General features: G+C 38.2%; 2 long non-coding RNA genes across 2 annotated transcripts in view; one reads left to right on the top strand and one right to left on the bottom strand.

Moving 5' to 3' along the window:
• Positions 1-23,664, top strand: part of LOC135577247 (uncharacterized) — a 37,676-nt gene extending 14,012 nt beyond the window's left edge. The window contains exons 2-5 of the long non-coding RNA XR_010468809.1: positions 19,199-19,397; positions 19,762-19,928; positions 21,137-21,284; positions 23,284-23,664. This is a non-coding gene — a long non-coding RNA (uncharacterized LOC135577247). The remainder of the gene's footprint in view (positions 1-19,198; positions 19,398-19,761; positions 19,929-21,136; positions 21,285-23,283) is intronic.
• On the bottom strand, positions 20,928-23,834 carry LOC110357389 (uncharacterized). Its single transcript, XR_002411022.2, has 3 exons — positions 23,657-23,834; positions 22,461-22,555; positions 20,928-21,011 (listed from the first exon to the last, which is right to left on the bottom strand). It is a non-coding gene; the product is annotated as an uncharacterized LOC110357389 (long non-coding RNA).
• Positions 23,835-24,934: the final 1,100 nt, after the last annotated feature.

Consider the following 24,934-nt stretch of genomic DNA (forward strand, 5'->3'; position numbering starts at 1 on the left):
ATTTTCATTGCACTATTGTACAAATCTTGTGAGAAAAGTGAAGGAAACCATAAAGTAGCTCACCTCATAAACTTCACAACATGTCTGTTGATTGATGTATCCCTTTGTAATCAGTGATCCCTGAGGATGTAACATAAAATTTGACTTAAAATAGCCTAGCAAGGAATAGAGAGGAGGAGTTTATTTGTTATTAGCCCAGTCAGCCCTCAGAGCTAACAGAATGAGATGTTTGGGATAATAACCTTGGAGACTTGCCCTGCTTCTTGGTAAAAGCCGAATAGTTTGTCTAGGCTTAATCTAATGCTGCAGAAATCAGTGAAACAGATGTGCCTCATGATGCACTGGATGGTGCAGGCATGTGCTTCATATGTGGTTTGGTGTACCTGTGTATAAATAGCTGTTGTCTGAAACAGGAGGATGGGTAGATTGTGTTACTTTTGGATCATGTATAGAAAGACAATTTTGCAATTTGTTAATAGTTTTATTTTATAACACTGAATCATGTGATTCTCAGTATAAAAATAGCCAGTGGAAAAGTACTACTGAACTGTGTATCTTCTCTTACATTGTACTGTAGCTTGATATAACTGTATCTCTGTTATACTGGATTCTAAGTCAGTAAATGGAGCAAAAATTGTCACTTCCACACCATGAAGCACAGTAAGTCAAACTCCATGGACGCCTCAGTTTTTACATCTATAGCAATGAAATTTTTCTGCTTTTGCATGATATTCAATTCAAACAAAAGAAATTTTAAGCCCAGAATTTTCCTAGAGAAAACAAAACCAATAGCAGTTCAAAACGCAGCCATGAATTTTTTTGCTCTGGATTAATGAGAACCTTAGCAAGGGTTGAGTCCCCAGAGGAACTGAACCTGGCAGTTGCTGTGGTCGGTGTGATAAATTAACAGAGACAGACCAGATTATGATTTAATATCCTCTCTCTTGTAAATGGCTATATATTTGAGAACATAAGGACATGTGATTAATGAAGGACTTTGAATGGCATTGTAACTGAATTTCTGACACATTTTGGCATGCTGTTTGTGAAGCACACTCCAAAAGAAGCTCCTGGGTACACTTGCAATACAATGAAGTTCTGCAGATATACAAGTTAGGGGTATATTGCCCTGGAGGGACCTTGGCTAAAGGTCTTTCACCACTCTAACCACCACTTCATAAAACAAAGGTATGTTTCATTTAAAAATATTTTCTGTGCCTTATCTTCATTGAGTTATAAGGAAAGCAATTAAGATTTATAAAAGGGAAAATGCTTTTGAACTTTAGGTGGATATGAGGGGAGACTTGTCAAAACTCCTTGAACTGTCTCCTTTGTGTTATTGCTCTATTAGAAATCATCTCTACTGTATGAAAATCTTTAACCTCTCATGAAGGTATGTATGAGTAAATCCTCCCTAACCATGTCCTTTACAGCAAGGAAGGTAGGAAATCATGTCGAGGGTCCCCCTGCATCTTATATTAATTATACCTGAAATATTATGAAAAATGTATGTGTTAAAAATGTTATTATCTGGCAAAGAGACAGTCACCTCAATATTAACCGTGTTGGATCCCGCTTGGTTTACTCTCACAGAAAATAGTCTCCTGCTAAACTAGGTTTTCCAGTGTATTAGAGAAGAACCAAATAAGGTTCATGGTACTACACAAAGTTTGTGTGGGTCCTTGAATGTATATGATTATATCAACTGCCATATTCAGAAGTTTTTGAACCAGTACCTTTCTCTGAGCTAGTTTATGTAGTAGCTTCACTTAGGTGGTACTCACAGATGAGCAGGTCATAACCATGTTTCCTCTTTCCTGTCCTTGGAGTGTGTTCTCTGGAGGCTGTACCTTCCACAGAAATGTGGCATGCCTGTACAAGAGCAGCTTGTACATGGATATTGGTTACTAAATGCAGATAAATCTGTTGATATACAACAAAATACTGCAGTGGTGTTTGCATAGGCATTTTGTACAGTGTGCAGTGAGCAGCAGAGGTGTTCAGCTGCCAGCTTGACTAAGGAACAGAGAATGTGTATGCAGTGTGGTCAAGTTTTCCGTAGAAGTAATCTTTTACTTTTATGTTTTTCTAATTTTTTTTTTTCTTAAGTTAGCAGTCTTGCAGCAATGTTGTGACAAGGTTATGAGAAAAGCTGGGCTGCTGGGAGAGGGAATATCCTTTGTAGATGGATGGTGTTGTTGGAAAAAATGACTAAAATGTTTTCCAACGGGGACCCTTCATATCTGAAACAAGCAGCAAATTTCAAATGGCTCTGACGAGCTAATACACAAATGTAGTTTTTCTTTTATGTACTAAACATCACAGTAATGCAAATATTTACAGTTGAAAATCCCACTTACTCTGTTAGCTCTTTCAGACAAAGGCACTATTTTATTCAGGTCTTGTCCAAACCCAGTTTTGGTTTGAGCAAGCACTTTTTCAGATAATTAAACTTTATGGAACTGCATCCTTTGATAAAAGCCAACTAAAAAATGGGAGACTTAAACATATTCAGAAATCTAGTAGGATGTGAAAAAATGACCATGATAAGCAGCATAAGTCAGTGATACATAATTTATGGGTTTAACAAAAATATCAGTTGTCATACTATATCTTAAGAGAGCAGACTGGCATTTTCAGGTCCGATGAAGTGAGAGTATTTTTAAGAGAGATTTAGAAGAGAGGATAGAAGATGGCAGATGGGGTTTCTAAAACAGGGAATTGCTTGGAGGAAAGTCTGGAAAGGTACATGAGGGAAGGAAATATAAATTGGTTGGTTAGCTTTATAGAATAGCCTTCTATAATAATGTTAAGGCAGATGGCATGTACAGACTGGTTATCTAAGGAGCCCAGTAGAAGCTCAATATCATCTTTAGTTTAACTTATATAAAATCCTATATTTATTATATGAAAAACAGCCAGGTAGGAAAGACAATTAATAAGCTCCTGGAGCAGTGAAAGACTGTTTTCACATTAAATCCATCAAATAGATAGAGAGCTTTCTTTAATAAAAAATGTACTGTTTTTATTTAGAACTCAAAGTTAACCTTTCAAAGGGAATGTAATTAAAACAGTGTAGCTTAACGTTTCTCTTTCAAGCTCAAGAGAGTGTAGAATTATCTTTCAAAGTCAGGAATTAAGCTTTGCAACAGGTTGCTGCTAACCATCTATGGAGTGGTACTGCATGAATATTTAGAAGTATTTCTCTTCTTGAAAATAAGATTTTCCTCTGGTTAATCCAGGTTATAAATTTCTTAAGATAACTATTTATCTGCTGAATACTCAAGGTCTGAAATTTGTTATATAAGAGTACTTTAATTCTCTTAGGGTATATTTAAAAACAGAGGGAAACAGTCAAGAAAGCAACTAAATGAGAATAAAATCCTTTGTAATGACTAGTGACAGGACATTTGAGTATACAATATACCAGTTCTAGGATGGGATTCTTAATTCAGCAAGCATTAAACACTTACCTGATTTTGCAATACTATAGAACCTTGTGCAATGCATACCATAAGTATTGCATTACAGAAGTGACAATCAGCTACAATGAGAACGATTTATTTGTAAATGTTGAAGTAAAACACAGTATCTGCAGTCTTTTTTTTCCCAATAGCACTGTATGCACACTAGTATTACCTTAGTACAAACACCAAGTTAACAGTATAAATGTCATAGCTACACTGCACTTGTTGAGAGAACATTTAATGCTGTTTTATGGCAGCTGTAGAGAAGTGGAGTTGTGAGGGCGACGGTTTAATGCAACCTCAACTGAGTACAGCAGTACCTCTGGCATTGCTCCAAGAACAACATTCTGAGCTACAGACTTAGGTTAGGAGAGACAGTAAGTAAAGCCAGGGAAGGGTACAGCTCACTGCTGTGTGTTTGAAGTTTGAACAACAAGAGGATGCAAATCCTCTTTTGACACCCTGGTGAGTGGACATGATGTCTACGGTGGCTTAGAGGTGGCCTTTGACATGAGGCCAAGTAAACTGCCCTCCCACCACAGCTGCTGAGGTTTGCCAGGGCCAGTACCTGCTCGCTGAAGGGCCTACGCCATCTTCATTCTCTGTACACTGCCCAGGGCAGTTTCCTTGCAATTAAGACATGCTTTGTGTGGAAGCTCTGAGCGTTGTGAGTGCTGAGATGAGGAGAGGAATTGTCCTATAATCCTGCCACTTCTGAGTCCTGTTACTTGCTACATGCTACATGCAGCTATAAAGAAACAAAGTGGTCTCTTTCAGTACCCACAAGACAATTAACCTGCTGGATCCACAAATATATTTATGCAGCAGGGACCATGGGTGGGTAATATTTTCCTGATTCCATACATTAATGAGGAATAGGAAAGAAGATCAGCCTTTTTAGGAGGCTTAATTTTTCTGACTTCTCAAGGATTTTCATAGCAGGATGCCAAAAAGCTGTGGATTTCTGTCTGTATTGATGATTGCATGCATGCAAACCAGTTTGGTCTCCTGTGATGGCATTGGGCTTGAGGGCACTCCTGGCGATGTTATTGAATACCGTGAGCTGTACTTTGTAGGTACAAAGAGTCCTCATCAGGTGAAGTTGCACAGTAAAGGGGTGGTCATTCTCCACGAGCTGAAATAGAGCTGAGTTTTACTGGTTCTAGAAAGTAAGAGTTTATTTTTCTGGTTTTGAATACATAGGGAGATTTTGTAGAGAATTATTATAGAGATGCACAGTAACATGCAAATTCAGTTTTTAAGTGAGAGTTCTTTTAGTTGTTGCAGTCTCTTGTATACATTACTTATCTTTTTAATTTTTGTTTCTTAGAATTAATTTAATTGCATGTGGCAGGAGACAAAACATCAAGTTATCCACTGAATAATGCTATAGATAATATTATGCCATGTATGTTAGATATTTCAAAACCTCATTGCATTATCATGTTTCCACAAAAGGTGTGCTTGAAGAGAACAATTAAAATTAATGCTATTCTATGCCCTAAACTGCACCTGTGCATGTATTGAGATGGCATGTTTTTATGGCCTGAAATGGTATACTAAAGAGATGCAGATGTGTCTTGTTTTTACTGTTGCTGGGGTGTTTTCTCTCTTGGTACCCTGCTATAATAAAAACATAAGTCTTCAACATTTTCCATAAAGAAAGTGCAGATGTAGAATCCAGGAATAAAGTGATTTCCTTCCTAAAGATGAAACTATCTTTCTGGCACTGTAGAAGCAACAGCTTCATGGCAAGCTAATCATCAGGCAGGGTCAGGAAGACATTTTATTCTTTTGTGGTACAACATCCTCCTCTAGAGAGGGTTGTAGGAGTGTCCTGCCTTCCACTGGAGTGCCAGACATAAGCCACTCTAGGGGGAAAAATGTATGAGAAGGAGTCTTAGGCGACCTCTTCTATAAGAAAGCCTATAATATGAAATGCTGAAAATGTATTTTCTATCAAACACTATGCAATTTCAGATTTAAGGAGTAAGCCTTTTGAAAGACTTGAGGAGAGTCTCATAGTTTTACAGGATATATTCAGAGAAAATATTTTATTGAAAGTACTGACAACCAATTCTGATGGGAAATTAAGGGCTCTATTATGTTTTCATTAAAGAGAGTATCAAATTTTATTTAGTTTCTATAAGAACAGGACTAGGTTTTAACTATTTTTACACTGTTAGTGCAAATGTTAGTGGTGTGTTTTTGCTCTTCAAATTTGTGCTAAACTGACAACTTCAGTTATAGAAATATTTATCAAACTATTGGTGTATTTAAGTTGCATTTTGGAGTTGAAATTATTTAATGATTTACCGATACTCTTCTAATTTTCTAAGTTAATATATTTCTAGTGAGGCATCATTTAGGACCTCATCTAGTTTTACTTCACAGTTGCAAAATGGAGGAAGTAATGAGTCTCCAAGCTTAGGCATACACGCTTTTCAGCCTTAAACAATTCTTTATTTCAGTTCAGAGGTAGCTTATCAATTAATATGTGCTTTGTGTCAGAGACAAAGTTCCCTAATAAGGCTTTCTAATCTTAATGTCTGTGACTGTCTAGCTCCTTGTAGATATACTTTTTGTTTTGTTTCTTTGGTGAAATGGCACATTATTCAAGCTGAGAGGCCTGTTTATGAGTACATTTTCTATCTTACCTTCTGTATTGAAGTAGCTGATGGGGAAATCTAATCTTCAGGAGTCAATATGTTGTAAAAGTTAAAACAGATTACTGCATTTCCACATCTGTTTCTACCACTGACTTATTTGTTCACTTTGGCAAAAGCTGTCTTATTACTTAGGTGACTGCTGAAGGTAACATGACATAAATCTAACTTACTGTGTGCTTTGTTATGTGCTTTACTGTTTGTGCGGAGGTATTTTCCAAGTCTGGTAAGTATACATTAGATTAGATGTTTTGCATGAACAACGCTAGTGGGCTAATTTTCTCAGGTCTCTCTTATAACAAAGTACCTTTACCTGCTTGTGCTGGTTGTACCACTTATTGGGTTGTCACGTAGCGAAGTATTAATGAGAGTCTGTGTCCCTAGTAAATGTGGATTGCATCTTCTTGTTGTACTGCACTGAAGAACGTACATGGGAAATTGTGCTGAAAAGCACTTGAGTTTCTCAACCATCTTCAGGCCTAGCAACAGAAGGATTCTCAAGTAACTTCAATGTCAAGAGGTATTGCATGCATGAACATTTCTACAGAGTAATTATGTGGACTTTTTCATAGGTGGCTCCCTAAGTTGTACTGTTTTCATAGTAGGCTACAAGTCTTCAGATGGAAAGCATTAAAAAAGGTATTTCTCTGCCATTTTGATCTGAATGCTATATATTTTTAAAATTTACTTTATATCAGGGAGGAAGCAGACCCACAATGAAAACAGCAGTGCTTCAGTGCAGGAGGAGATACCATCTTGTGGCAACAGGAGTTTAACTGCAACCTAAAACAAATGAGTACTTCTCCCTAAAAGATACATGCTTATACGAGTGGAAGGCACTGTGAAATTAAAACAAGCAAACAAAACCCAAACCAAACCCCAAGCCCCTACGTAAATAAATCTTATAGACTGAACATAAAAATATATTCTTGCAGTTGTGAACCATGAAGCATGAACACCTTTTGAGGTCACACAGCCAAGGACAAGTTGCCTGAAATAGCTAACAAGTAAGCAAAACCCACAGGAAAAATCTGCAGTTTGCTTCCACTTCTTTTCTGCTGGGTTGTGACGAATCTTCATTTTCTGCTTATTGAGGAACTTTTATGGATTGCAGCCATTAGCACACTGTTGGATGTTCAACCTGAATATGCAATATATTTCAGAACATATTTTCCCTTTTATCTCCTGTAACTCTGTTGCAAAAGGCTGATAGAAGTAGTTGCCTTATTCATCCGCTCCTGAGCATTTTTAAAACTTGTCAGAGTTTCTTCACACAAGAAGCGAGAAACCATGACAGTGACAGAAGATCATGCTGGCCAGAAAATTGTGAATGATGGCTAGCTGAAATGCCTAACAGAAGCATGTTTTCAGACACCTTACAGAGATTTCCCTAGTCTCCACTTGTCATGGAAGATAAACACTCAGAAGTTTTTTCTGAAGGTTTATAACAGAGGGTACTTACACCTAATGCACTGATCTCAGGTAAAGGTTTATCTGGGATCTGTGAGGTGTGTGCTATAGCAGCTTTGCAAACCTCAGGGTGGGTTTGTGAGCTACTCTGCAGCGCTTTCCCAAGCGCATCTGCAGGGGCACCACGCCTGCTGCACCCGCCAGCCCGTGTGGACTTGCTTCTGTCAGCCACATGTGCCCAAGCTGGTAAATACCTCTAACTGTTGTGCTGTTTTTTTATCATCTTCCTATCTGCTTTCTGACCTCTCCGCGATTCTCCACAGCAGGACATAAGTGTGTGCATCATTTTCTGATAATATTCCAGCAGTCTGCATTCACTTTTTGGCCCCTGTTTCATGGAGGTAATTTTATTCAGTGATTGTATGACATGGGTAAAACGGCATTCTGATTTGCTGCAGTGTGATGCTACCATAACGGCATTCTGATTTGCTGCAGTGTGATGCTACCATAACAAAGATATTTTTGAGAGGAAGAGAGAGACAAACAGGATTTCAAGCTTGTTTTAAATGCCTTTCTCATCTATAAAAAGGGGACTTTAATATATTGGCCCTGAACTGTGTGAGTACTTCTAAACCTTATGTTAGTTTTTCTTTCATCCTGGTACTGGAGTAACTTACAAATATTTTCACAATTTCTTTCATGTAAATTAGGCCGTATGCAGAATAAGAACCTCCACACAGGCTACACAGACTTATGGCAGGTCTCTGCTACAGGTAGAACCAGTTGCACTTCAAAATTAGTAGCAGTACTCATAGGCTAAGTACTATTTATTTGAGAGCTTCAGGATAAGGCCCTAGAGGATTTAATTCCAGTCTCACTCAATGGCCAGGGAGTAAACAATTTCTCAAGAGAGCATTAACTCTCCTACTTTTTAAGCTAAACTTCTTATATATTACATATGTGATGTACCTATATATCTATATCTATATATCTAGGTATCTAGATATCTAGATAGATACATATGTATGTATTTTACCCCCTTGAAGGGAAGCAAGGAGAATGTCAATTCCTGTTTGGAGCAATATATTTTTTCTGCATCTATTACAGGCTTCACTTGCCTGCTCTGAAGAGATGCTCTTGCCACATTTATAGCCTTGAAATATTTCTATCATGCTTTTATATTATGCTGTAATTTAACAATGCATAAAATTTCTGATTTCAGATTACCAGTGAACATTGTCTCATCAGTTATCTAATAAGCGGGTGTACTGCTGTAACGTATGTCTCTGCTGATGCGCATGATTTATGAAAAGCAGAATCTAACTTTATTGCCTGTTTAAAATTTCTTAAGCTTTTTCCTGTCTTGCTGTTAATTTTGGTTGTTCCAGTGTGACCTGCTTATTTCCTGGTAGGGGATTAAAAGAAAATATATATATTATTCATTTGATTAAATTGTAGCTTAAGAATTTGTTTTTCTTGCTAAGATTTTAGCAAATCAGGAAGGCTGTATTCTCTGGCTTTTGTGCCTAATAAAACATCTTTATTTTGAAAGACCTTAGATTGCCATGCATTACTACTTCCAATTCTCTCCCTAACATTAATAATCTGTTTATTATTCTCAGTAAGGTTCATTTCAGCTCATGGTCTTCATCATTGCTTTAGACTTATAGCCAAGAGCATGCATGTGTCTAAAGAGTAATAAATGCAATGCACAATAAACAGCATCCCGTTAAAGGTCTCATCCAGCTCTGACAGTTTTTCGTAGCAGTTGCAATCCTGAAGTCACACATGGGGAAAGAGTTTGAGGCTCTAAAACAAAGATATGGCCAAAAGGAAGACACAGTGGTTTGATTTCAGCTGTTCCCTTAACCGCGACTGTTTATGTTGAACACAGATCCTGCAACATACAGACTGCAAGGCCAGCCTTATCCCTATAACAGAATGTGTTTTCCACATGCCCTTCTGTGCTGTGGGTTCACCCCGACTGTCACTTTATTTGGGCGGATTTTGTCTTATTCTGCAGTATCTAGCACAAGCTCTATTAATCGCACAGGCTTCAATCAAAAGAGGAGAGAATGCCAGACATAACCTCAGCAAAAGCCTGGTCACAAAGTGCTAGGCTCTAAGGGAGATGGGAATACATGAGGACTACTCAGGGAAGCACGTTTAGTAGAAATTACCCTGCCTTTCTCATTTTTGAGAGATTAGTCAGCATTAATAGTCAGCATTAATATTCACATTATGCGTGCTTTAAACTGCTCACACTGCTGTGTTTAGGTGGGTCTCTGAGTCCTTCATATGAATGAGGACTGCAAGCCCAACCACCAAGTGCTGCATCAGCTCTGTGTGCTGCTGCTGTGATACGCAGCTTGGCTATAGTGATGGTATCACTGGAGCTCCAGTCAGCCTCTCGGCAGCTGTCAGAAACAGAGACATTTCTCAAAGATGTCATTTATATCCTGTGAAGTATACCCTAGCTGGAGAAATTAGACCATCACACAGGGATATGCCACCCTGAAAGGATAAATGCTTTTGGTCACTCTTCCTTTGGTGATGTACCCTTCCCACCCTCACCACAGAAACCATCATCACTAAGAACAGTGCACTGATGAGATGTAATGATGTGTATGTAGGTGCCTGTAGGCTCAGGAGCTGGTCCTGGGTGGATCCTGAGAGACAGATGGAGAATCAGACACAGGCTGGGTTTTCCACAGCTGAGAGCAACTTAAACATACCTTTGCAAGGTATTTTAGCGTTGTATTAATATCATTGGGAAACTCCAAAATGGGAGAAGCAGAAATGGCTGCTAGTTTGATAAAGCTGAAAAGCATATTAGGTTTCTTCAGATCCAGCACACGGGTCTAAATAAATGATACTGAGGATTCTTTCACAAAGGTCTGTTTGTTCTGTTTTTCCAAGAAAGTACATCCTATGAAGCTGTTTGTTTTGTTTTGTTTTGTTTTGTTTTGTTTTCCCAGTGCTTGATGTGGCTGTACTAAAGTTTCCTAAAAAAAAGGCATTCATTTCTCGTAAATAAGGAGATGCAAAGTATGTGGTTATGATGGGCTGTCATCATATAGAAATGCAAATGAAAAAGATTGAATAGGAACTACTCTTAGTTTTTCTTGACATGACAGTTGTGTTCCTCTGGCATGCATGCTACTCCGTGGCCAGACCCTCCAAAAAGACATCTATGTCTCTACTGAAGCGTCCTAATTAAGACAAATGGAGGACTGGACCTAGAGCTGCATTCCTGTGCAAACACAGCACAGTCCGCCCCCAGAGGGAGGGATGTCTCCAGGCAGCAGCACTGCAGCAGCTGCTCAGTGAAGCCAGGTCTGTAAGACTGAACAGCGTCATCTCTCACCAGACATCATGAGCTTTAGACCTGTAGGAAACCACTTGATGTTCTCTTCATGTGGGATGTCCACTATAACTTCTGCATTGTTTCAAACTCCTCTGTCTTTCGACAGCCCGAATGGCAGGATTATGTATGGCTTGTCTCCCATGTGGGTTTTTTGTGTATTTCTAGGACATGAAAGAAATAGAGCAGCAATATAAATGTCTGAGGACCTATGGGCAGAGATACCATCAAACCTTTAATTTTCAAAAGAAAAGTGTGCAGTTTCCCTGTATCTAGGATAGGTTGTCATCCGTCATTTGATTTTGGAACACGTGTATCCCTCTATATAGCATTCAAAATATCACTTTATAGCCTACTGTGTTCAGGACAATATCTACCCACAGAGCAAATTCTGCATATGCCTATGTGACTGTCTCTGAAAAGTATATTGAACATTAAATTCTTACTAGGACACTAACATAACAGCCAACGAGACTTGAATTTGTAATTTATACCATGAAATTTCTTCATATGACAAGTTCAATTAGTTACAGTTGTGCATCTTCATGCACAATGAATGTCATTTGCACTTGTCTGTGAAACAGCTTGTCAGCAGCGATCTCTTCCAGGGCTGATCTTTGAAGAAATCCAGAGGTGACATGTCAAAGCCAGCACTCCCTTTTCTGTAGGAATTCACTCATATTTAGACAGTTCTCATATTGCTGTTTTTGATACTTCTTCAGTTGAATAGTTTATTGCACTGTACAAAATGCCATAGTTAAGTCCTTGGGTACATAAATAGAAACATATAGATTTCTAAAACTGTTAACATAAATAGTATTGAGAAAAATACTTTTGTGAATCACATGGATACACAGACATTACCTCTAATTAGCACACTCTCTCTGAATTCTTATTCTGCTGTGCAAAGCGACTGGTGAATAATGTATTTTGTTTTTTTTGTAAATACCTAAACATATCCTTCTCAGTCAAATGATAGAATACAAAATTAGTTATAACAAAAAATAGCATATGAATTTTTAATGTAAAGAAGTAATTTAGTCAAGAAGTATTAATTTTCTGGTTATAGTGAATCTGTCATTTTTTATATTGTAAAAGTGATTATTTATAAGAGACTGCAAGACTCCTTTGCCAAGTGCAATCTTTTTTTTCAATGAATATGGAATACTGTAAAGTTCAAACAAAATGCATTTCTAATTCACATCACATGTCCCATGGAAACAGTATCATAATATTTAAACTTAGTTCTGCATGGTGTGCTTTTCTTCTTGGACAAAAATAGCATGTAATTTCATTAGGAGGAAGAATTTTGTGAGCACTTGTTGATCACTGCAGTGAGGCATTGGACAGTAAATCCAAACTCTGTTGTTCTCACATGAAAATCTTTATAGGGTTTGATCTCAGGAGTAAGATGGAGCACTCTGTGACCATGGGTGTTTCTGAGATTGTTCATTTCCTGCTCCTAAGCTGTTGGAGCTCTAAATGGTTGGGCCTGAAACTGTCCTGATAGTTCAGAGAACAGTTTATTTATTCAGATTCTGGATAAAGTCATAAAGCTTACCTCTGGCTCATGCTGGTGCTGAATTCTAGCTTCTTGTGCTGTAGTGAAGCTGCAAAGACATTTTTTCTTTTAAAGCATGTCTGAAATTTCTCTGTCTAGATATATAGTTCAATAATAAATACATGTTATTTCAGACAGCAGAAAAGGGACTCCCAGTGTAGAGTTTATATTTGCTTTTACAAATCTTTTATTCTAAGTCGAAGCTTTTTGTCAATAAAAACAGGATGAAAGCACAAGCCTTCTAATATTGTTGATTATTTCGTCTCTCTTGCACACTAAATAATTCCCATTTAAATTATTTTATGTGTGATACATGAATATTTGAGTTTATGTAAACCATACTGAAGGGTAAGTGTTTGCAGGAGAGTAGAGTTTGCAGCAAATTTGTTTTGTCACGGGGTTTTTCCTCTCAACTTTGCTCTGCCAGCAACACTTGTTCTCTAAACTAGAAGATAATTAATCATTATTAAATCTCCTATAAATTAATCCAGATTAATCAAGATTTACCTTTATAGTTATTTTACATGTGTTGCCTAAACATTTTCTGGAACAATGTATAAATAAATTAGTCCATAGGATTCTCAAGCCTGTTTCATCATTACCATGAACTAAACAGGAAAGTAGTCTGACCATTTTGAAAGTGTGGTAGTTTTCCCTTTTGATGGAAATGGCTCAGCTGACTTTATTTTTTTTTTTTTCCTTGTCCTCCATTTATTTATTGGTTGTGGCTTTCATCTGGGAGATTTCTTCCTGATCTGAATTCTTTAATAAAAGTGCAAAAAAAACCCCTAGAGCCCCTGACTCTAACTCTAGTGCGGGGGATGAATCCCAGTTTTGCGGTATTCCCTTGTGAAACGTCATCCCTGCAAACCTGCCTGCAATATCAGAACCTGAAAGGGTTTTTCTGATGGTATGGTTAAATAGCAAGACATTTCCTTGGATAGGAATTGTCTTTAGAAATTGTTCAACTTTTTCTAGATCCTCTTCCTTGCTGATGTAAATTTATGGGTGGTGTTGTTGATGAACTTGGTTACCCATTGTTTTAAATCAGGTAATTATATTATACTTTGTTATTTCTAGACTTTGTTTATCCAGTTACTAGGGGTCATTATGGAGGGTCTTGGATGTTTAACACTGACAGCTCTACAGGCAGATCTATTCAAGTCCAGTAGAGTCAGGATAAGTTAAGTAATTGAAAGCTCATCATGATAATCTTCCCTTCAGCTCTTCAAAATGGTGGGGTTTATGAAATTGTGAAACCAAGAGCTTTCAGTGAGGGGAAATAAGTCTCTCTGGTATGCTATTGTGTCAAAGGCAACTCGTTTGGAGTAAGAAAACAAATAACCTTAACAAATCTGGTTATTCTTTTTTTTTTTTTTTTCAGCAGGAAAGGTGACATTTACTAATACCTATTTGCACACATTTCTGTGAAGTACTGGTTTCTCTGCCATGTAGCTTATTCACTTTCGTTTAAAAGAACACACAATAGAAAGGTAAGAGAAGACAGAGGCCAGGCTGATTTGTTGGAAATGAAGCACAAAGCAGAAAGAGTGTAACTTTTTTTTCTTATTAGAATTCATGCTGCAGGGATGAGTGTGGTAAAAGGTTAGCTATTATTAAACTTGAATAAATGCAGAAGTCCCACAATCAATATATTTATGTCACAGAAAAATTCCATTTGTACTTAAAATTAAAAATAGTTGCATACATAGAGAATCACTTAAGATAAATAGATTTAATATTTATGCAAATACACTTCAAATGCTGCTGGTGATATGTGATAAATATCTTTAATATGAAAAAGCCACTCCAAGGCAAAAAAAAGCCTTCCACAATTTATCTTTCTTCTAGGACTGGAGAATGACGACTGCTAAAACTGAACACCAAAAATAAGCCAATAGGAGACAAAGTTAAGTATGTTTACTAGTCAACACCTTTTGGGGAAGATATTGTATTGTAGCCAAATTCCCCTCACCTTTTTTCCAGTTTCTTCCTCAGTTCTTGCCTGTGGCTCCTAGAGGCATCCGTATTCAGTTCTGCTGGATATTTGGGCTCATTCTGTTTTGTTTTGGCTGTAGTTTCCAGAGGCCAGAGGGCAAACACAAGAACAAAGCAAGTTGAAAAATCAGTTGTGGGCTAAAGAGAAAGGGAGAATAGCGAGGCAGAGAGCAAACAGCAAGAGGAGCAGTGCTGGGAGGGCAGAGAGGAAAATGTGGCCAAGAGATGCGTTTTCAGACTGTTCCCATTTCATCAAACTGGGGGAAAGGTATCCCTGATTTGTATGTTAATCCTAGAGAAGTTACACCAGTGGGTGCTCCCTTGAATGAAGGGACAGGTCCTTGGAGGAAATCCAGTCCTCAGTTGTATCTGCTTGGAAGAATAACAGAAGTCAACTGCCCATCTATATGCTGTTTCTCTGCCACTTCTCTTACATTATAACAAAAATCAACTCAAGATATAAAGGAGAATGTCAGTGATGAAAATTAGACTTGTTTTGACCATAAAAAAGAAGCACTGACAAAATCTAGAAGCAGGGAGGGAGAAGATAATGGCAGGGGAAGGGAGGGAGAAATAAAATAATGCTCTTGGGAGTGGAGTATTTGCACACTGATGGAAAGCTAGTGGCACACACTACTAACAGGGTCCTTGATTTTCATTCTTCTATTTGTGGCAGACAAGCAGGGATTTTTGGTTAAATCTGTATGTTTTATGACTATTTTTTTTTCCTTTAGAAAAAAGTGGATGAAATCTTTTTTACTGTAATTATGTACCGTTGTATGATTTACTCTGGTTAAAGTAATACCATCCTGTTTCATGAAAGAGCAGCTTCCAGAATAAAGAAACTTTTTCATTACTTCTATTTTTATACTGAAAGATATACACAAGTTACTTTTAGTGCACTTTATACTAATGTATACAGTGACTCTACTTTTGTAACTGTTTATTTTTGCTTATTAAAAAGTTCTGCTGTGAATCACCGTAGTAACATTGCCAAAAAACCTGATTTGCTTCTCATGCCTGAGAACCTGCTCTTGTCATTATTTTTTGCCCTGTAGTGCCATAAAATGAGCAGAGATTTGTGGCAAATAGCGGTGTTCAACAGAAACGTGCTGGTTTGTTGAAGCAGTTTGTCACTTTGGAAGATCACAATGTGGTGATGTTTAAGGTAGGAGAACTTGTACCAATGAGAAGTGTTGTGAGTCACACTCCTTACAATGAAAGAAAAATTCACTGTTACTGATCTATGATGCTGCCATTCTCTTGCTGCTAGAATGAGGCATAATTGTCTTGGGCTTTGCTGACTTTACTGGTCAGCCATGACTCTGAATGAGTGCTGTGAACAGGCAGTCTTTCTGGGAGTCCTTTCCTCCTCCACTTGTTTAGGATTTGTGTGGTCTTTACATTAGAAGCCTATAGTGCCTTAGAGTGTCTGTAAGGTTGAAATGGTGCCCCATTTCAACTGAACTTACAATAAAAATGCTTATATAATTCTAAGAGAAACTGCAAATATCTATAGGTGCCTGTTGATGTACTGAATGTATTCAACCTTGCATGAGATTCAAATAGTTGTTGTAAATCAGTGTCTTCTAAACTTCATGTCGTGCAGCACAAGGGGAGAAACATTCAGAAAGTTTCTTGTGAGCCAAGTAGAATTGCTAAACTGGAAAGCTGTTGATTGCCCAAAGTTTCCTGATTGTGGGATAAGTGAATGGCCTTCGCTATTTAGCACGGACGTATGTCCTGAACCTAGCTACTTACTCCAAGTCAAGCCTTGTAAAGTGGCTGGCTTTACCTCTCTGTTGTAGTGAGTAGTCCTTGCATTACTCTCCAGTTTAGCCATAGGGCCCCCCCAGTTCTACTGGCAGCAGGTTTTAAATGGCAACACAGATCCGCCTTTATACAGTCATTATGTCAATACAGTAACAAAAACTAAATAATGCTTGACAAACACATTGTGCTGTTTGCAGAAGAATACTGGACAAGATTTTTTGTGTTTTTTTGTGTGTGTTTTTTTTGTTGTTGTTGTTTTTTGTTTGTGTTTTTTTTTGTGTGTGTTTTTTTTTTTTTTTTTAAGCAGCCTCAGTGATCTGTGACAGATACACTGATCAAAAGTAGGAAAGCATGGCAGTTCACTTGGAGATACAACATACTGGAAATGCATTTCCTCTTCTAGTTTTCTGTGGTTTTTAGATATTTGTGCGCTTTGTGTTCTTGGATGCTCTACTTGTATATTTGTAGAAGTTACTTGAATCACTGGCTCTTCAAAAATGTTATGAAAATAATTTTCCTTCAGGGACCTATCCAGACTAAAAGAGCAATGGAGAAACAACTGTCAAAAGCCCCATCTAGAGATCTGTTCTCTACTCAGCTTAAAAAAGGTGAATGTTTCCCATTGAGACACTATGAATTTTTGCCTGAGCTGAGAGTCAGCAGAAAATAAGTGAAAACCTTCTTATATTGCAATCATACAGTAATGGAGCAATTCTTTAGGGTCATCAATTACACAAGATTTTTTTTTTTTTTGTCAAAGATTGTTTTCTCTGAGGTTAACATCAGTGCAGTCTAAGCAGTGAAACTGTGGCATCACAAGAGAACAGATCATCTCTGTGTTGAAGTGTCAAAGTGACTTGAGTGTTAGATGCAAGTGAAATTCTGCTCTGAACATCAGCTGTTACCTTCCATGGTATTTGAGTCTCATTTGAGTACATCTGCAATACTGAAGTGACTAATTTTCAGTCATCAATATGTTCATCCAAAATGAAACACATCACAAAATATAATGCAAAGATTTTACAAGAGGTAAAATTCTGTGATTTTTATCTGTGCTTCATGCAGTTGTGTTCCCGCATCAGCTAGAGAACAGTTTCAGAGTGAAGTATTTGGTAACAGCTTGTGCCTATGTACAGCAACATTCTCACATCCAAATTTTCATCTGTTTTTACATTTAATTAAATGATTGAGAGGGTTACTTAAGCAAGGACCTTAAGATATTTGTTTTCCTTTTCTTTTGTGCTTCTCCTGAGGGATTAATGATTGAAAAGCAATATTTTCTAGCTCTATGTGCCTGCATTTATGAAATACCTACATTCAGAATGCCATTAATTGCCTAGGAAATATTAATAGAAGCAACTCTACTTATGAGGTAAAAATGAAAATGTTATTACAATCAGATTACTGATCTTGTGGCTCCATCATGTCTGTAATCCTTGTGCAGAATTAGCACTGAGTGTAACATCAGGTAGGTGTGGGAAATGGTGCAGAGACACCTCCCTCTGCCAGGTGAGGTTCACCGAAGAAGCCATCCCAGACCCTATGCTTTCACCTTCACTTTTGATTGAGATTCAGGATTCAGATATAGGAAGGAAATGCATCAACTTCCAGTATATAGAGGAAACCTTTGATTTGTGTGGGTGTTTCTGCAGAAAACATATTGCTAGAAGAAAAAAGTAATCTATTAAAAAAATCGTAGCAGTTTGGAAAGTGAAAGTAGCAGATGACATTTAGAAGAGGAACTAACAAGCCATTCTAAGATCCAGCTACATCCAAAGGAACATCATGTAGCAAACTGTAAAGAAAGATGACTCCTTATTTATTTATTTATTTATTTATTTATTTAATATGGGGAAACCTTAGAGTGTAAAAGCTTCAAGATACACTGAAATGGAGAAAACCTGATGACAGAGTGTCAGAGACGCCACTGCTTTTTGATGTAGAGAACAGTGCCTACAGGTAGGGCACATAGTAACTGAAGACGTAGCATGTGGGTGTGTTCTGGAGGTGCAGTTGAATATGACATGGAACAGGCATAAATAATGATAAGTTGAAAAAAATAACCAGCTGTAATAAACCTGAGGGTCCATTGGATGTCTCTATTGTTCTGTTTCAAATAAAGCAGCTGTTCTGTGTTGCAGATGCAGCTTGGCAACTCCAGGACGTGTTTCTTAGGTTGTTCAGAGTTCTGCAGCAAATAACTTATTTTATGGGATAACAGAAATGAGCACTGTGTTGAAAACTGCCCAAATGGCTGATACAGGTTTTCCCATTTTGGTCAGTGAGTTGATAGGATTCTGGGCTTCTGTCCAGCACCAATTATTCTGAGGTAATAAAGATAATGATAATAACATTGAAATATCATCAAAACTAGGGGTTGGCAATTTTCCAAACAACATTTTATAATGAAACAATGTTTGATAAAAAAAAAATTCTAAATTGTTTAACTTATTTGAAATTGTTTTGGCTCTCAAGACTCTGGTTTTCAGTGAATAAGTCATTTATGGGGAAAAAAAAAAAAAAAAAAAAAAAAATTGGCCAACCCCTCAAATACAGAACTCCAGGGTGATCTTCTAGTATGCTTCAGCTGCTTTAACTATTTAGGGAAGCATTGGAAAGAGAATCAGAAAATCATCTGCTGTACTGTTAACTATTATTTCTGCCAGAAGTACCACTGAATAATTTTTTTTTTGCCTTAGTGCTATGAATTAGAAAACACCTTTAGTAACACGGTAGTGATTTGGACTCCTTCATCTGAGAGAAGGACAGCCATAATTACCTGCATCTTTGCTGCAAAAAACACAACAGGAGGAGGGAATAAAGACCAATTTTGATTTATCTAGGCTTGTGTTAGAAATTGGATCTTCAGTTTGTAATGTCTTCACTTGGTCACTGATTAATTTTTTTTCCTATTGTAAGTGCTGTGTGCAGCAGTCTCTGTTTCTGTATGTTTTGACAGGAAACAAAAAGTGACTTGTTACAACTCCCCAGGACTTATTTCAGAGAGACTCTCCTTCTGTGCAAGATGGGAACAATTGGAAGCTGGGAGTCACTCAGATGGCAGCTGCAGCTGTGCCTCTGGGATGTGCTGTAGCCCTTGCTTTAATCTGTCCTCCTAGATTTATTTTTGATCCTCAGCGGACACTGAAATGCTACAGGTATGAAGAGGCATTTGATAAGCTGCGAGAGTTGAGGGAAAGAGGAAAAATCTCATAATATGTGTGTAAGCTGGACATAAATTCAGTTGCATTCTACTTTAGAGATGAGCAGTATAGTTTTAATGAAATGTAAATGACCTGGAGCTTAAAATAGGTGTCTGATATGTTAGAGTAAAACAAAATATGTAATCATTTTGAAAAACATGTATCTAAATTGCAGATTACTTCATACCATCAGGGATCTGGAGCACTTTTCTCACTTCTATTCATTATTTTAAACAGAAAACTTACTTCTAATCTTTTTAAACAAAAGACTCATTTTGGTTTGTTTTGTTTTCCAAATTTGGGCGTGATTAAAAAAAAGAAGAAAGAAGAAAGCAATTCTGAGCCTGAGTCGTCCATTTGTTCTCATTATAGAGAAGAAACTGGTCTTGTACCTTGTGAAAGGTGCAGGCAGGATGTGAACAAGGGATGCAAACAAAGTGCTGGGAACCTGAAATCATCAGCCTGACATGGACATGCAATGCAGTTGTAAGTAGATATTTTTTAATAACACTGAATTAAAAAAACAACAACAAAACAATCAAAAGGTTGTGGGTGGTAATTTGTTTAAATCAACTACAACCGTCATTTCTGTAGCAGAAAAAAAACCCAAACATATAAGGAATATTTGTGCAGCACTTCCATTACTTTCACATCCATGGCAGACTTTTTAAAGAGCACTGGGGGGTTTGAATAGCAAAATGCTACTGAAATTAAATAGAAATTAGCAGTTTAAAAGTCTCTTTGAAAATCTCAACCCTCTTTAACCGAATCCAAAAAGGGAATGATTAGTGAAAAAAAGCTTACCTGTTTTGAGAATGATTGAAAAATAAGAGAATTTGTAGAAGCCAATGCTCTAAATAGTTAATGAGTCTGTATCTCCTGTTTGGCTGCAGTTTCTTCCATAAGAAATGTCAAATTTGAAATAAGTGGGAGTCCTTGTTCAGTTGCTCCCACCAATACTTTTAAAATAAGAAGAGAATTTATAACAGTGTTCAGCATTTCAGCCCTGTGCTGTGTGGATAACTGCTGACAGCACCAGCCCAAAAGGACATAATTTGTTTAGACAGTGGTTTTGTGTAACTGCAAGAATGAGCTGTGGGTGCTTCTGAAATTCCTGATCTTTTGATTATGGAAATGTCCTGTACAGGCTGGGTGCTTAGTTATTAATGATAGTAATTTAAAAAAAAAAAACCAAAAAACAAAAAACAAAAAACCCACAAACAACCAAAATCAACAAAACAAAAAACACAACCAAACAAAACCAACAACCGAAAAAACCAAACAAACGAAACACAACACAACAAACCATAAAACCAAAACAACAACAAAACCAACCAAAACCAAACCAAAATCAACAAAAAACAAAACACACAAACCATAGATTGTAAACATGTAAATATAGTTGTATTCTATAAAGGTGGCTAGTTTCTCGAAGCCGTTCACTGCACAGTTTTGAAAGAGAAATAAAAGGTAGATTATTTTTTACCTGTCAGTCATTTATTGTTGCTTCAAAACATGTAAAGAAAAGGTAGGACTGCCATGTTTCCAGTGCTCTACCATCAAGCAATCCTGGGCAGAAAAAAAAGTGTAAGTCACTTTGTACATCCAAGAGTAAATCAAATATATCCAGAACCTGCCTAGGAATAAGCTGCTGGTCTGCGACTTTGTGCTGTGACCTCATTTCATTCCCACAGACTTTCTGCTAGGAAGGCTTTTGCACCTGGATTGACTCTGGTAGAAACCAGACAAATGTGATGTATCCTCCCTCCCACAGTAACCTCTGTTAACAGGCTTTGTGTAGCACCGAGCAGGTGGAGGTAATCAGAGAAACCAAAGTGAGAGGTAAGCCAAACTCTCAGCTGCTAAGATGATGTATCACTAGGCACTCTAGATATTTCTGACTATAAGTCATGATTCCCCTTCCAACACCACCCTCCCAAACAGTCAAACAGTTTTGATATATTTTCCTTTCAGTTTGTATTCCCTGTATTTTTGATCATGTAAACTAAACAGCTCTAGGTCCAGCCAGATTGCAGTCACTTAAAGTGTTTCTAACACTTAAGGTAGATTTTATGGGATTTAAGTTAATTTACTGTGTTTAAAATCACAAATACTAACAGAGGCTAGGAAAAACTTCGTAAGAATCTTTTAAGACCCCTGGATATGTAGTTACATGTTTGTTTGTACATGTTTCTTGTAACAGCTAAAATTCCTATGAATCTCTGGGTAAATTGAAACTGTTCTTACTGAATTTTTGAGGGCAAGTGAAGATAAAACAACATTTGCTTTTCCTGTTTTCTCTGGGTCTAAGTCTTCAGCAACATGGGACAGAATGGTTTGCACTTCCTGTTATTCCTATGGATGAATATAGGCATTTGTCTTCTGTATTTAAAGTACTATGCACTTCCTGTAACAGGAAGGAGTGACTTATTAAAATAATATACATTTCAAAGGCAGTATGGAGTAAAGACAGTTGCCTTAACAAGTATGGGAAGAAATCCTCTAATGCTGAAAGAACAGTGCTGATTAAATACTGAAAAAAAAGAAGAGATTAATGGAAAATTTGCACATAGACTATATTTGAGAAGGCAGATAAACACATTTCTACTTTACATGGCAAATAATTTTTGATAAAGAAATGATTTCAGAAATGCGTGTGAACTCATCTGCCAAAATGTCATTGTAACATGGAGCAATAGTGAATGATACAGAGAGAGAAGATGAAAGAGAAATATTATCATAATCTATTGCCTAAAGAATGATTTTTAATCCTCCCCTTGAGGGTCACCAGGAATGAGGCTGCTTCTCATAAGGATCCAAAGAACATGTCCTTGTTTCCAGGCTGCCATCAAATCTCAGTGTCTTTCTCCCAAATATTTAACACTAGTAAAATCAGTCGCTTCTTTCTAGTATTTCTTTTCCTGAGCAGCTCATGTAATCAATTACTTTGCTTAGCCTGTGAAGCTCCACTGATGGCAGACCAAGTCAAGGCCTGTGTGTTTGCTTCCAAATACAAACCTCATCCTGCTGCCTGGCTGATGTTGGTTACCATGGTGACACAACGATGCAGTATCTCCTTTCCTTTTCAGGGCAGAAAGTTTAAACCCAGGTTTCTGGAGTAAAAGTACAGAAAGACAACAAAAATGCTGTTGAATGTTTGGATATTAGTGATTTAACTGTGTTGAGTAGCTGGGGTTTTATTCTTCCAGAGTTTGTTTTTCAATGGAAAACTAATTTCTACAGGAGTTAAGAGTTACTGAGCTTGAAAATCAAAATTATGAGCAGTTGCCACCTGGACTGTGCTCTTACAGCAGTAAAATTTATAGTGGCAGAGGTGGCAGAAGGCTGTATTTTGGTAGCCTACGTGTATCACTTTACAGACTTGAGCTTTGTCTGATAGCTCACAGTGTCTGTACATGGAGGGTACCACACTGTGGTTGGACTGCATGGTTTCCAGGCATTCACCCGTCATTTTGCTTAGACATTAAGAAGAACAATGCTTCCCTGTGCACACAAACCACTATACACAGATATATCTCAATCTATATTTATGTATCTCCAAGATAAACCTTAGTATTTCCAAGTTAAATAGACTGACTTAACAACACTAGAGCACATGCAGTCCATGGTGCAACCTCTAAGGATATTTGATCATTTAAGTTTTTAGCAGACATAAACATCTCTAGAGTACTCTGGCTGGATGAGTTTCCCCAGCTTAAGAAGATACACAATTTTCTTTCTCTCTCTCTCTCTCTCACCCCCTCCACCTGCTCTCTTTCTCATAGTGTTTGTTTACCTGTTTTCATAATAATTCTCACTTTGATTATAATCTCTGTTTCAGATTTTACATTAAACTCAACTGATTTGTGCAAAACAAGAAGAAATTGGCTGTTTTTTCCTTTTGGAAGGGACTTCTGGAGATCATCTAGTCCAACCCACCTGCTAAAGCAGGTTAACCTAGAGCAGATCACACCAGAATGTGCCCAGGCAGGTTTTGAATGTCTCCAGAGAAGGAGACTGCACGACCTCTCTGGGCAGCCTCTTCAGTGTTCTGGCACCCTCCAAGTAAAGAAGTTTCTCCTCATGTTTAGAAGGGACCTCCTATGCTTCAGTCTGTACCCATTGACCCTCATCCTAACACTGGGCACCACTGAAAAGAGTCTGGTCCCATCCTCTTGACAGAAATGATGGTGCTATGGCTTGGACTGTCTCACTTTCTCTCCCAGTTGCTTCAAGACATGTCAAATGACGAGGGCTGAGAGGCTGGAGTCTGAAGACATCCTGCAAAGGACAGATCTAGAGAAGAAGGAACAGCAGGATGCCATGCCTGTATCCAGGTGATGTCAGCAATAAGGGACAGAACAGTTCTGTGAACTCAAGGTACTGAGAATATGGGCTGGCTTTGGTACCCTGAAGAGCAAAATATAAACAGCCAGAACACTGGCACTACTGTGATCGTAGGGGTGTGAGTAGTGATTCATAAACTAAGAAGCAAGGCTTCATCGGGGAGGGGAGGGGAGCGGAGGGGTGGGGAGCGGAGGGGTGGGGAGGGGAGGGGAGGGGAGGGGAGGGGAGGGGAGGGGAGGGGAGGGGAGGGGAGGGGAGGGGAGGGGAGGGGAGGGGAGGGGAGGGGAGGGGAGAGGAGAGGAGAGGAGAGGAGAGGAGAGGAGAGGAGAGGAGAGGAGAGGAGAGGAGAGGAGAGGAGAGGAGAGGAGAGGAGAGGAGAGGAGAGGAGAGGAGAGGAGAGGAGAGGAGAGGAGAGGAGAGGAGAGGAGAGGAGAGGAGAGGAGAGGAGAGGAGAGGAGAGGAGAGGAGAGGAGAGGAGAGGAGAGGAGAGGAGAGGAGAGGAGAGGAGAGGAGAGGAGAGGAGAGGAGAAAAAAAAAAAAGAAAAAAGCAAAAAGAAAAGAAAAGAAGGAATACTATATGTGTGGAGAGTTTTTGGCTGTGTGCTATGAACAAGCCAGTGCTTGATGTGTCTGTGGTGCAGGCTAGCACCTGCGCGGAGTTTTTTCCTAGAGACACTAAAGACTGAAAGGAAGTAAACAGAAGCTGGTCTGCCCTCAACCCAGGCTGTAGGAGGGGCACTGTCATCACTGCGTGTGGACAGTGCCCTGCAGCTAATCACCATAGGCGCCGGGATGCGTGACTGCAGAGAGTAACCAATCGTTGCCTGTGTTTGTCCCATGGCCACTAAGCAAAGAGTATATAAGGGTTATTAAAACGTGTATTGGAGGACATTGATATTCAGTGTTGTTAAGAGTTCATTAAAGGGTATTGGTGTTAAATTCATATTGAAGTAGACTCATTACTCTCACTGGCCTGCCAGTCCGTGCTCAAAGAGGTCCTGCCGGCAATTTTGCTTTCTCCACATCATATGTCATATATGCCATAGAACTGCAGATCCTAAGAAGAACCTCTCCTTCTTGGAAGTACATATGACTCCTGAAAAGTCTCAAAATATAGGGACAACTTGATGATATTGCTGAAATAA

This window comes from Columba livia, chromosome Z, assembly GCF_036013475.1.
Source record: "Columba livia isolate bColLiv1 breed racing homer chromosome Z, bColLiv1.pat.W.v2, whole genome shotgun sequence".
NCBI classification, from domain to species: Eukaryota; Metazoa; Chordata; class Aves; order Columbiformes; family Columbidae; genus Columba; species Columba livia.